The 12,719-nt window shown below is 41.7% G+C and overlaps 1 protein-coding gene across 11 annotated transcripts in view; it reads right to left on the reverse strand.

Moving 5' to 3' along the window:
- Window positions 1–12,719, reverse strand: part of PLCH1 (phospholipase C eta 1) — a 234,976-nt gene that overhangs the window by 134,394 nt on the left and 87,863 nt on the right. The gene's annotated exons all lie outside the window — the stretch shown is intronic.

The raw sequence follows: 12,719 nt of genomic DNA on the forward strand, positions 1-12,719 counted from the left end.
GTTCCCAGGCCAGGGATGGAACCTGAGCCATAGCAGTGACAATGTCAAATCTTCAACTGCTGGGGTACCAGGGAACTCCTGTTTTGGCTTTATTTTGTTAGGCATTTTCCTAAAAATAATGGCCCATGTGCTCAGAAATACACACTTGCAAATTGTTATTGAAAACACGCAGGTTTAATAATCCACAATCAATCCTCAAAAGAGCATGAGTTTGTCGGGTTTTTTTTTTTTTAACCTGGGGCAATTACTGCTCATTGCTTATACAGGCATGCTCTGGTCATGTGCCTAGCTTAAAATCTTATAATCACAAGACTTGAGCAAGGAACCTAGCTCTTCCTCTTCTCCCTTCTCTCTCCTCCCCCCCTCCGCCCCTTATTTTGCATAGCATAATAATTACAAAAGTCCTAACAATAGAGAGAAGATAGAAGAAATCTGAAATGGCACAGAGTTGCCACAACAGTCCTAGACTACCTACCCTTAAGAGTTTTACATACAGGAAAATGAATTCTTTAAGATACCGTAATTTAGATTCCATGTTATATACCTGACCTTAATAACAAAATGATACTTTCCTGCAAGAGAATTCACTCTGCCATATAGTCAAAGGAGCCTTGACTCTTGCTATCTTTATACAGTCTCCTCCCACATGGAATGAGTCAGTCTCCAGCATATGGCAAGAGGGAACTGTGATTTCCAAAGCTAGGGCACAAAGGGCCTTATAACTTCCAACTTGGTTTCATGTGTCATTCCCCTCTAGGTTTAACCAGTCACTACATTGCAAGGAAATTCAAGCAGCCCTGTGGAGATGCCCACACAAATAGAAGCTGAGGTCTCCCACCAGTAACAGCTTAAGAACTACATGAAGAAGCCACCTTCAAAGTGGATCCTCCCACCCCAGTCAAGCCTTCAGATGACTGTGGTCTCATGTGAGAGCTGCCTGCATTCTCATGAAACACCCAAAGCCAGAACCAGACATTCCTGAATTCCAAATTCAAAGAAACTATAAAAGGTAATAAGTGGTTATTTATTCGTTTGGGAGCAATTTGTTATTGGCAATATGTAACAAAATGTACCTATTTATTGATATAAATCCTTCAGAATCCCCTGGTATTATAATTAGCTCCCATGAAATTAATCTTGAACTGTCCAAAATTATTCCATTAGCTATAGAGTTGTCACTCGTATCCTCAGGGGGTTGGTTCCAGGATCCCCAGGGGATAACGAAATCCATGCATGCTCAAGTCCTTTATATAAAATGGTATAGTGCAGCTAGTCCTCCATATCTGTGGGTTCTATATCTGTGGATTCAACCGACCCTAAATCAAACTCCACAGATACTGAGGGTCAAAGGTATTCTGCATCATCATTTCATTAGACCTGCCAACATGAAGCTCTACAAGATCAGAAATCACGTTGATTTTTCTCATCATTGTATTTCCTTAATATATACAACAGAATTTGACATGTTCAGTAAGCATTTGTTGAATAAATGAACAAATAAATGTATGACTGAAGAATGAAGGAATACATAGCAGCCAGGTACTAAGGTTTATTTGAGTGATTTTTATTTTCTTCTCTTTGTTGGCTAGTCTTGCCTGACCAGTGGCATAATGTACATGAAAGTGCCTGCCCAGTCCATGATTGCTATCAGAGACAGAAAAGAAAATTAACTTGCGATCTCTGGAGTTCCCGTCATGGCTCAGTGAAACGAATCTGACTAGTATCCATGAGGACACAGGTTCAATCCCTGGCCTTGCTAAATCATAAGCTATGGTGTAGGTCACAGACGTGACTCAGATCCCAAGTTGCTAAGGCCAGCACCTGCAGCTCTGATTCAACCCGAAGCCTGGGAATCTCCACACGCCACAGATATGGCCCTAAAAAGAAGGCCCCCCCCAAAAAAAAAACACTTCCGATCACATCCTGAATTGGTTTCCATTACTGGCTTATATGCTTTTGTTTCGGATTTCAAATAAAAACCAGAGTCACTGGAATGAAGATATGTTAAAAGACAGGCATGATCACAGAGGCAGCACCTTGCAGCACAGAAGGTGATGAACACAAAGCTATGGGAAGATGAAGAGAGGTGAAGGATGGAGTTACATGGTCCCACACCTAGATTCACAGTCCTAGTTACTCCTTGTGATCTCTGAGGCCCAGAGCTATTAAATTCCAAATTTAAGAAATACTCCAAGTGAATCTAAGAAGTCTAAAACTACTAATTCCAAAAGGATACAAAAAAAGAAATGTTTTTTGAAAGAGAAGGAAAAGAATTTCCAAGAAAGTAAATTCAAGCCTTGATTTTATACTAAATCATGTTTAGTTTATTCTTATTTTATACCTTCAATTACTAACTCTTAGAACAAAGGAAAATACAGTCACCCTCAGTATCCACTGGAGATTCGTCCTATGATGCTCAATGGATACAAACATCTGCAGATATTCAAGTCTCATAGTCTGGCCAACTGTCTGTATTCAGTTCTGCACTGACAGAATCAACCACCTGAGGATCATGTAGTTCTGCAGTATTTACTGAAAAAAATCTATGTATAAAATTTGAACCTATGTTCTTCAAAGGTCAAATATATTCACTTCCTAATATTCACCTCTTCGGTTGCTAGGACAGGCTACTATTTTTTTGTTTGTTTTGTTTTGTTTAATGAGAGATTCAACATTTATTTCAGGTTCTCTTTGGGTTTTGTTTTGTTTTGGCCACACAGGCAATATGTGGGAATTCCTGGACCAGAGATCAAACCTATGCCACAGAGCAGCAACAGAGCCACAGCAGAGAGAATACAGGAGCCTCAACTCGCTAAACCAGCAGACAACTCCCCAGGCTATTCTTTTAAAAATCAACCCCAAACCAATATGGTGGCAGCAACATTCAGCCAAGAGAACACCTGTAAAATTTCTGCCTAAACTAAGATTGGCAAGTGACGGGACACAGCATAATTCATTTTTCACTTAGTCTCAGCAAGGTATATCTATGTCAAAAGTATACAGCTCAAGGAGTTCCCATTTTGGCTCAGTGGTAATGAACCCAACTAGTACCCATGAGGATGGGAGCTTGATCCCTGGCCCCACTCAGTGGGTTAAGGATCCAGCATTGCTGTGAGCTGTGTTGGAGGTCACATATGCGGCTGGGATCTCGAGCTGCTGTGACTGTGGTGTAGGCCTGGCAGTTGCAGCTCCGATTTGACCCCTAACCTGGGAAACTCCATATGACACAGATATGGACCCCCCCCCCCAACTCTCCAGGAAAAAACAAAAAAAAAAACAGTATATAGCCTGAGACTCTAAAGGAAAGTAATAGAACAAGAAGACTTTTATTGACACGCACTTCATAATTTTCAAAGGCCTCCTCCTACATGATCTCACCTATTTCCCACAGCAACTCAATGAGCCATAATGGGGAGGAAATAATGAGACTTCTTCCCTAAAGCCCAAAATCCATATGTCCAATCATTTGGAGACATCTCCATCCAGATATTCCAATACGCTAGACCTCAGACTCACCAAGTGTACAACCAAACTCTCCATTAGCCCCACTACTTTAAGGGTATTTGGAACTTGATTTAAAATCCCAGTATGCATGGCATGGTAAGACACACAGACACAGAAATGGCTGTCACATAGGAACGAGTTTTGTATACCCTCAGCTCCCTAGAAACAGAAGGCATTTTTAATGCAGGGCAAGGGACACAGAGGCAAGCATCAGGGTGGGTCAGGAAGCAGAGGGATGAGTTGAAGGTCAAATGTGTCTTTATTTTGGTTCCCACAGGAAGGATCAAGGGAGGCAGCCTAAATGAGCTTCAGGTTCATTCATTTAAATAACTTCTGCAGGCTGTCCCACCATCCCCAGGGGCTCTCCCTAGTTATCTGGTACCTGGGCGTTGGGTGAATGGGGCAGGTGAACAGCGACCTGGGCCCTGATAAAGAGACTGATAAAGAAGGCGGTTAGGAGTGAGAATTCTGGATTGATTGGTCTGTATATATGAATAGTATGCTCACAGGTGTTTAACCATCTCTAGAAATTAACTAACCCTGGGAGGGGCAGTCCCCGTAGTCAGTAAGGCCCCACATGTAAAAGCATCAGAATATAGAAAACAAAGGAGAAATGGTTAATACACCGACCTACACACAGTCCCCCATCCTGGTTTCAGTCTCACGAATGGATGGCATCACCAATCACCCACTGGCCCAAGCCAGACACCTTATTACCACTGACCCCTTCGTTCTCCTATACCACACACTTTCCCTTCTCCTCCCTGGCTATCTCCCCTCTGTCCCCTCACTGATCGGTCCTTCACCTCTAACCTTTGAGATGTGACACCAGACATTTTAAATGATATCTTGGAAGACAGCCAGTGTCAAGGTCCTTATCTCACCCTCCTCAGTGCTGACAACAATAGCAGCTTTAACAGCCTAACTCTCATGCTCAAATCCTTTGAAGACTTTTATCTTTTAAAAGTATGTGAAATTGTATCCTCAATCCCCTAACAAGAATCCCCCCACATCTGAGAGAAAAACTGGCCTCTGAGGAATATCCCCTTTCTACCCTGACACTCCTCCAAATGACCTAGAGGGTAAGGTCACCACAATTTGGAAAACACAAGCCTAAGCCGAAGAACCTAAACCAAGCCCTTCCTGGAGCAGCCTCCTAACCAGCCAGCCGCATTTCTCACACAGCCTGTCTTCTGCCCCAAGTTCACACCCTCGCCATGCCACTAACACTGAAAACGTAAATCCTGAACACATTACATCAGGGCTCTTGTAGTCTCTGGCCCAATTTCGCTGGAATGGCTCCTGATAAAACAATTTAAGGAAGCAATAGAGGGCAGAAGACATTACAAACATACCTGTGGTAGTTTAAGACGTATCCACAAACTCTTTGACACTGTTGGCATCAAGAGATCGAGTCCAATTCCCTACCTCATGGATATGGCCTAGTCTTAGTGACTCATATCTGAAAATTAGAATGCAACATCACAACAAACACCGATATAGAGCCAAGACTCCTTGCAGCTGTGCAAATTAACCATCACCTTCATTCCTGATTTCCAACTCTTCCCAGAGAGTGAAACAATTTTCTTTAAATGCACTATCCTGCAGGGCCAACCCTGTTTGCTTTTTCTATTCAGTGGGCTGAAGATGTAAAAGCTTTGCTAATAAAAAAAATGCATGTATTCTTAACCTGAGAGTCAATGAGGAAAATGAATGTGCTCTCCTGCCCAGCAGAACAACAAGCATTTGTGCTCCTAACAATTGAAATAACTCCCTAAGTACATTTTAACAGTCCCAGGATGAAAACTGCTTGCTAGCTTCATTCAGAAGTACTCCCAAAGAATGTTCTTGGGGACAGCACTATCAGCCAAGGCACATTTCCTAAACCACTTTCTCCCAAACTTGCAGAATCTTTCAGATAGATCAAAGGACACAGTTAACAGGAAATTGCATTTCCTTTGCAGATCAACAAAGTAGCCACTTTAGGAGATCAGAGAGAAAAAAAGATGTACACAGAGCTTTAGAAAAGAATATAGAATCTAAAGGCTCCTGGTGAAGCAATGCCCACATGATCTTTGACATGGAAAAGGTTTTAATTGAGGACTAGCAAACCCTTAAATTTATCCCACGCCTCCACTCTAAAATTTAATGAGAACTTCAAACGCCTTTTTAAAAAATAAAGAAAAAATTTAAAATTTAAAACCCCCGAGATAAAAGAAATGATTGTCTGAAGACTAAACATTAATTCTTTTATTCACTCAATAAGTAGTTTTAAGCATCTATGGAATATCTAATCCAGGACTAAGAATTGTCAGAGGCAGGGACTTAAATCCTGGGCACTTAACCTGTTCTCTTCCATTTCTGTAAGTAGTAGAGGAATTTGGCCAGGGTTCTTAGAAGGAGCAATCTGTGTCTTCAACTTCCCAAATTTACCCAAAGGCAGTAAAAGAGGAATATGTACTTGTTTTCAAATTTAAAGTTCCAAAGGCTTGGAAATCTGACTCATGGGTCAACTGAGAGAAAACCTATTATCAGTAATATAGTCATCTAAAAATCCTCCAGCCCTAGGAGTAGAGTACAGCTCTACTATACTAGCTCAGGAGACTGTATCCAGAGGGGCACAGCTCAGGAATTCAAATTTAAATTTGGAGTTTCCTGGTGGCCTAGAGGGTTAAGGATCTGGCATTGTCGCTGCTGTTGCTTGCTTGGGTCGCTGCTATGGTGTGGGTTTGATCCCTGGCCCAGGAACTTCTGCATGCCACAGGCATAGCCAAAAAAAAAAAAAAAAAAAAAAAAAAAGAATAAATTTAAAATTTTTACCAATCCCAGGCGAAAGGTAGTGATAGTGGATATTTCCTGATACCCAACTTCAACCCTCTTAGCATTCATCAAGTCAGATGAAAAACAGAGAAACAAAAAGCATCACATAAGATGTTGGTGGCCTTGAAAGGGAAAAAAAGTCACTAAAAGGCAGCTTAAGAACAGGTGGGACTATTTACAGCCTAGGTTTGTTTATGAGTCTCTGGTGTTGGTATCCTTCCCAGAAAAAGGAGGTTTCTCCTTTGTAAAGCCTCCCCCCACCCTCCCTTCTGTGGTGAGTGTCAGCTTTCAATGGGGAGAAAGGCCTGGTCACATTTATTTTTCCCAAAGCAAAGTGTCATGTTATTATGCAGCCATCTATTCTATCCATCAGCAAATAAATAGTGACTACTACATACAAAATGTATTTTGAGGTGCTAAAGATATAATAATGAACATGAGAGAAAGAATTAAGCAAGTGTGATTGACAATGCACGACAAATTAAACAACAAACTGTTTCATGATGTTGGCCATAAATCCTCTGAAAAGGGCAGGATATAAAGAGACAGCAAATGACAGACAACCTGACGGCACCTGGGCTGCCAGGGAAGGCTTCTCTGTGGAGGGGGTTTTCGTCTGAGCTCAGACTGCAGCAGTTAGCCAGGGAACAGGCAGGTGGGAGCGGTTATCACAGGGGTGGCACGTGCGGGAGTGCTGGGACAACATGGTAGGAGGGGAAGCCAGGCAGACCTTGGAGAGTCTCTGAGACCACACTAACGATACTGGCTTTCGCACTAAGAGCAACAGAAATCTAGAGAAGGCTTTTAAGCAAGGAGGTGACATGATGAGGTTCATCTTTTCTAAAGATCAGCCCAAACCTAAAGGACACTTTGGGAGGATAAGAGGACAAGGGTGGAGCTGAGAGGACAACTGGAGAAGAACAGCTACACAAGGGGTAACACTTAGACAGGAGCAAAGCTGAGATATGTGGGCTTATCATAATCATTTGGGTTTCTTCAACTAAGCAGTCCTCACATATTTATCCAACACTGATTTAGAGATTTTTCATGCAACCACTTGAGGAAAGTGAGGAAAAGAAGCCTCTCCTCCAGTGCCCTACGGAATTGTTTGGGGCCCATAATAATAATACCCTGATGGACAGAACAAAGCCTGCCACTCAGCAGGCCTTGCCCTTACAGGGAGGCCAGGGACCATCTGACAAGCACATGCCCTTCAGGCAGGGCCAGCACATGCGATGGGCTGACTGTGTAGACTGCAAGTAGCATAGTGCACACCCTATGCAACAGTACAGAGAAACCCTGCTATGGGGGGTAAGGGAGGACAGGAGCCTCACTTCCTACTCCCTAATGACTTCCAACCCATTTTCTCCACCTCCTATTTCTAGTCATCTTCTCACTCTCTTAACCACACAGTCACCCAGCTGACCCATCTTGAATCAGGCTCTAATTTGGACTAGGATGATGATAGTGGAAATGGAGGGAAAGAGAACAATACCAAAGGCTATGAAGAAGTAGAGTTAAGAAGACTTGGTGAGTGTGTGCCATAGGGCACAGGGAGGCATATGAAAGGGGAGCCACACTTTTACAACTTCCTACTGTATTCCTCAAATAGTCCCTTCCTAGCCAGAGCGAAGAAAACTATCACATGGCTAATAAAAACTTGTATAGAGTTCTTTATAATTTATATCTATTTATTTTGCTCTATCACATGACCATCCCAACAGACCTTCAAGACGTGACAGGCATCATCCTTGTTTCAAAAGTGAAGCTCACCAAAGATCACACAATTAGGGACAATAGGAAAAAAAACCCAAACCAAGAACTACTGAATCCAAATCTGTGCTCTTGCCACTAAAACACCCTGCCCATAAGTGACACAATAATCTAATAGTGTCCCAGACAAGTTGCCAAACTGGTATGTTTCTTTGAAAATGGTCCTATTCTTTAAGCCTGCAACTTCAAAGCTTGGAGTTTACACACTGCCCGAGGGAACAAAGGAATATGTAAATGAATGTTTGTCATAGCATTATTTGTAAGAACAAAAAAGCTAAACATCCATCAGTAAAGAACTAGCTTCTTAAAGTATGGTACAGCCATCACTTTGAAAACAATACAGTTGTTAAAAAAATTTTTTTTTCTTTAGAGACGAAATTTCTATGTGGCAAAGTGGGTTAAGGATCTGCTGTTGCCACAGCTGTAGCAGAGGTCACAACTGTGGAAGTGGGTTCAGTCCCTATCCTGGGAACTTCTACATGCCACGAGCAAGGCCCCCTCCCCCCCCCAAAAAAAAAAATGAGGCAGATGTGTATTTAATGACATGAATTTGTGTGTGTGTGTATGTGTAGAGATAGAAGTAAAACAAAATCAATTAAACAGATTTATAAGGTCATACATTTTTATTAAGATAAAGTATGTCTGCATTGCACAGATAAAATTGGGAAAGATATACACAAAATTGTCAATTGTTTATACCTACAAAGGGTGGAATAGTCAGCAGGGATCAAAGAAGTATAGCTCAAAAAAGAACTTTCAAGAGTTCCCAGTGTGGTTCAGCAGGTTAAGAACCCAACTCATATCCATGGGGATGCAGGTTTGATCCCTGGCTTTATTCAGTGGATTAAGGATCCAGCATCAACACAAGCTGCAGCATAGGTCGCAGATGCAACTTGGACCCAGTGTTGCTGTGGCTGTGATGTAAGTCTCAGTTGCAGCTCCAATTCAATCCTTAGCCAGGGAACTTCCAACTGCCACAGGTGTGGCCCTAAAAAGACCAAAAAAAAAAGGAGGGAGGAACTTTCACATTTCATTTCATATACTTCTGTTTGATTAGATTATCTAATGATTATCAATATCTAGTGATAAGCATATATTAATAATTTTTTAAATAACAATACCAAAATAAGAATATCTGGAGTTCAATGTTTTTCAGCAAGTAAAATCAAGTATTGAGTAAATACACTCCATTCTTATTCCCTTTACTTTTGAATTGCTTCCTGTTTCAATATGAACTAACCTATCAGTCCATCTCACATGAAACATTAATCTTAGAAATCCCTGCTTTCTTCTTCGCTTTTCAAAAGGCATTTTAGATGTTCCAATTATCTTCTCTGAAGTGCTATTTCTAAATCAGTCCTTGGAAATGATCAATTATTAGCTAAGATAAACTAAAAGGAAAACTGAGTATCTATCTATTGGTCTCCATTTTTCAAGTCTCAACTTCCCAGTCTTTCCTCCCTCCAGGAATCTCTAAAAATATGTAAGTTATGCCTCTGAGCCTTTGGACCCATGCAGTTAACCATGCAGAACAAGCTTATTAATTTGACTTTCCTGGCAAACATAATGATCAAATCATTCTAAATGAGCGGGAGGACAGAGCAAAGTCCAAGCAGGATGTTAGCTTTTATTTGCCTTTATATCTAACACTACGTCTCATTTTTCCAAGCATTCCAGGGGTGTTTGGGCAATGGGAGCCAGTTAACTTTAATCACTCATGCTGCTCTATCTCTCAAACAGCTAGAATGTTTAAAAAGCACCAAATTAAACTTCTTACATGTAATCATTTTATAGCTTGCTAATAATCTACATTTGCCCAGAATCATTTATCTAATGCACACAAAGAAGCCAGCACGGCATAGATGGCTATACTGAGACTATTATCCACCAGAGTTCTGTATAGTCAGTAGGACAAATCCACACTCAGTTATGGGAGACTAGAATTTCCCCTGAAGGGTAGCAAAGGGAAAGGTTCTGTTCTGCTTTTTTGTTGGGGACCCTGTTGAAAACATGCACATTTTCTGAGCCCACTCTGAACATGGCACTACATTCTCAAGATCATTTATTCACCAAACATTTAAGACTAGATATCGTTCACCATTTATAGAGTGCTTATTACACACAGGAAGATCTTTAAGTACTTGATCTCATTTATTTCTCCTCATTGCTGCTTTCCTCACACTCCCTTTCACACCTAAAACTAAAGCACATTATCTCTGCTTATAACACCTACCACTTATCCTGCTGCCTCAGTGGTACATCACCCACTAAGGCATCCCCCCATTCATCAATGATTTCTACACCAAGCTCCACTTCTCATGTCATCATTCCTGACAACACTCACTTAAAATTGGCAAGAACCAAACACAAGAACAAGGCTCTTTTTTTGGCCACACCCATGGCATACAGAGGTTCCAGAGCCAGGGATCAAACCTGTAACAGAGCAGTGACCCAAGCCACAGCAGTGATCCTTAACCTGCTAAGCCATCTGAGAACTCCCAAAGCTCATTTTTAAAGATATATCCTTGGTTTTCAAATGTGCCCTCTTTTCCCTTCTCTGTTTCCTACATCACATTTCACAATGACTTCCATATAACTCTTCTCTTGAAATCTCCAATACCCTTCCTACTCTCAGCTAATAACTTTGCTTCTAATTTCACCAACAGGAAAAATAGGTAGGGAAATGACTCATTCCACCCACCATTTTTTATCCAATGTCCACACGCACTGCTTCCACTCCTGCATCATCAATTTGTTTTCTCTCTAGATGATACAGAGTAGTTTTCAAATATGCTAATAAAAGCCCCTTGAAAACCCCACCCCTGGACCCACACCCCTCTCTAGTGACCACCCCACAACTCAACATATCTTTAGGGGGAAATCTCAAAAATAGCTGTCTCTCTACTTGCTTCCCTCTCACTTTCTCTTTAATCCATTCCATCCAGGCTTCTCTCTATCTCTTCACTGAAACCATGCTAATCAAGCATGCCCATGACCTCCATGTTGCCAAATCCAATGGCAATTTCTTAGTATTCATTGTACCCAACTCCCCTGTGGCATTTGACCCAGCTGACCACATCCTTCTTTTTGAAAGGCTCCGCCCTCCATGATTCCTACAACACCAAATTCCCCTGATGTTTCTCATATTATACTGGCCAGGCCTCCTGGCTTTCTTTTGCTTGGGCCCTCCTTTCCAGAGCATTAAATCTGGAGAAACCCAGCACTCATTCTGTGACCTTCTTTAACCCATTCTTTAGAAAGCTTAGCAAGTTACAGTGATTTTAAATATGCTGGTGATTTCAAAAATGTCTATCTACAAAGCTGAACCTCTCTCCTGAGGTCCAAAATTGAGTATTCAAACTGCCAATCAACATCTCCACCTAGATGTTTAATTAATATCTCAATTTTAATATTTCCAGAGAAGAATTATTGACACCCACCACCCGGACCTGCTCTTCAGTCAAGCCTCTCCATCTCGGAAAACAGCGTCGGAGTTCCCATCGTGGCGCAGTGGTTAACGAGTCCAACTAGGAACCATGAGGTTGTGGATTCAATCCCTGGCCTTGCTCAGTGGGTTAACAATCCGGCGTTGCCATGAGCTGTGGTGTAGGTCGCAGACGCGGCTCGGATCCCGTGTTGCTGTGGCTCTGGTGTAGGCTGGGACTACAGCTCGGATTTGACCCCTAGCCTGGGAACTCCATATGCTGCGGGAGCGGCCCTAGAAAAGGCAAAAAGACAAAAAAAAAAAAAAAAAAAAAAAAAAAAGAAAGAAAGAAAACAGCATCATCATCACCCTATTTATCCTTGATGATTCTCTTGCACACCCCACCTCCAACCAGTCTGGAAGGCCCATCCAATAAACCCTTAAAACATATTTTAAGTCTGCACTTCTCGCAACATTCCCAGTTATCACTCCAGTTCAGACACCATCACCTCATGCAATAACATTGTAATTAGTCTCCCAGTGTCTCTCAATTCATTAAGTCCATCTTCTGTGGTTTAGCCCAAAAGTCCTTTGTAAAGAGAACTCTGTCACTTCCCCCCTTAACACCCACCAATAGCTTCTAATTACTCTTACAAGAAAAAATCTAAACCCCATGGTCTGACCCATGGCTACTACTCTGACTCCATGTCCTAATATTCCTTGGTCACTTTCTCACATTATTCAGGATTCTATTCAAGTGCCACCTCTTAAAAAGTCTTCTTAGAGCCTTCCATCTAAAATATTCCCCTTTAGGAGTTCCTGCCATGGTGTGGCAGAAACAAATCTGACTAGGAATCATGAGATTGCAGGTTCGATATCTGGCCTCGCTCAGTGGGTTAAGGAAGCGGCATTACCGTGAGCTGTGGTGTAGGTCACAGACGCAAGTTGGATCTGGTGTTGCTGTGGCTCTGATGTAGGCTGGCGGCTATAGCTCTGATTAGACCCCTAGCCTGGGAACCTCTATATGCTGCTGGTGTGGCCCTAAAAGGACAAAAGACAAAAATAATAATAATAATAAAATTTTTTTAAATAATAAAATATTCCCCTTTAGTAGCTATTTCTCTTATACCTATTTTTGGATCCATCTTATACTTTCAGAATCTTTGCAGTAAAAGAATCTGCCTGAATCCCAATCCAC

The sequence above is a fragment of the Sus scrofa genome, chromosome 13 (genome assembly GCF_054392235.1).
Source record: "Sus scrofa isolate SSC_HxYL_T2T_F1_AM1 chromosome 13, Sscrofa_HxYL_maternal_Yorkshire_Landrace_v2.0, whole genome shotgun sequence".
NCBI lineage: Eukaryota > Metazoa > Chordata > Mammalia > Artiodactyla > Suidae > Sus > Sus scrofa.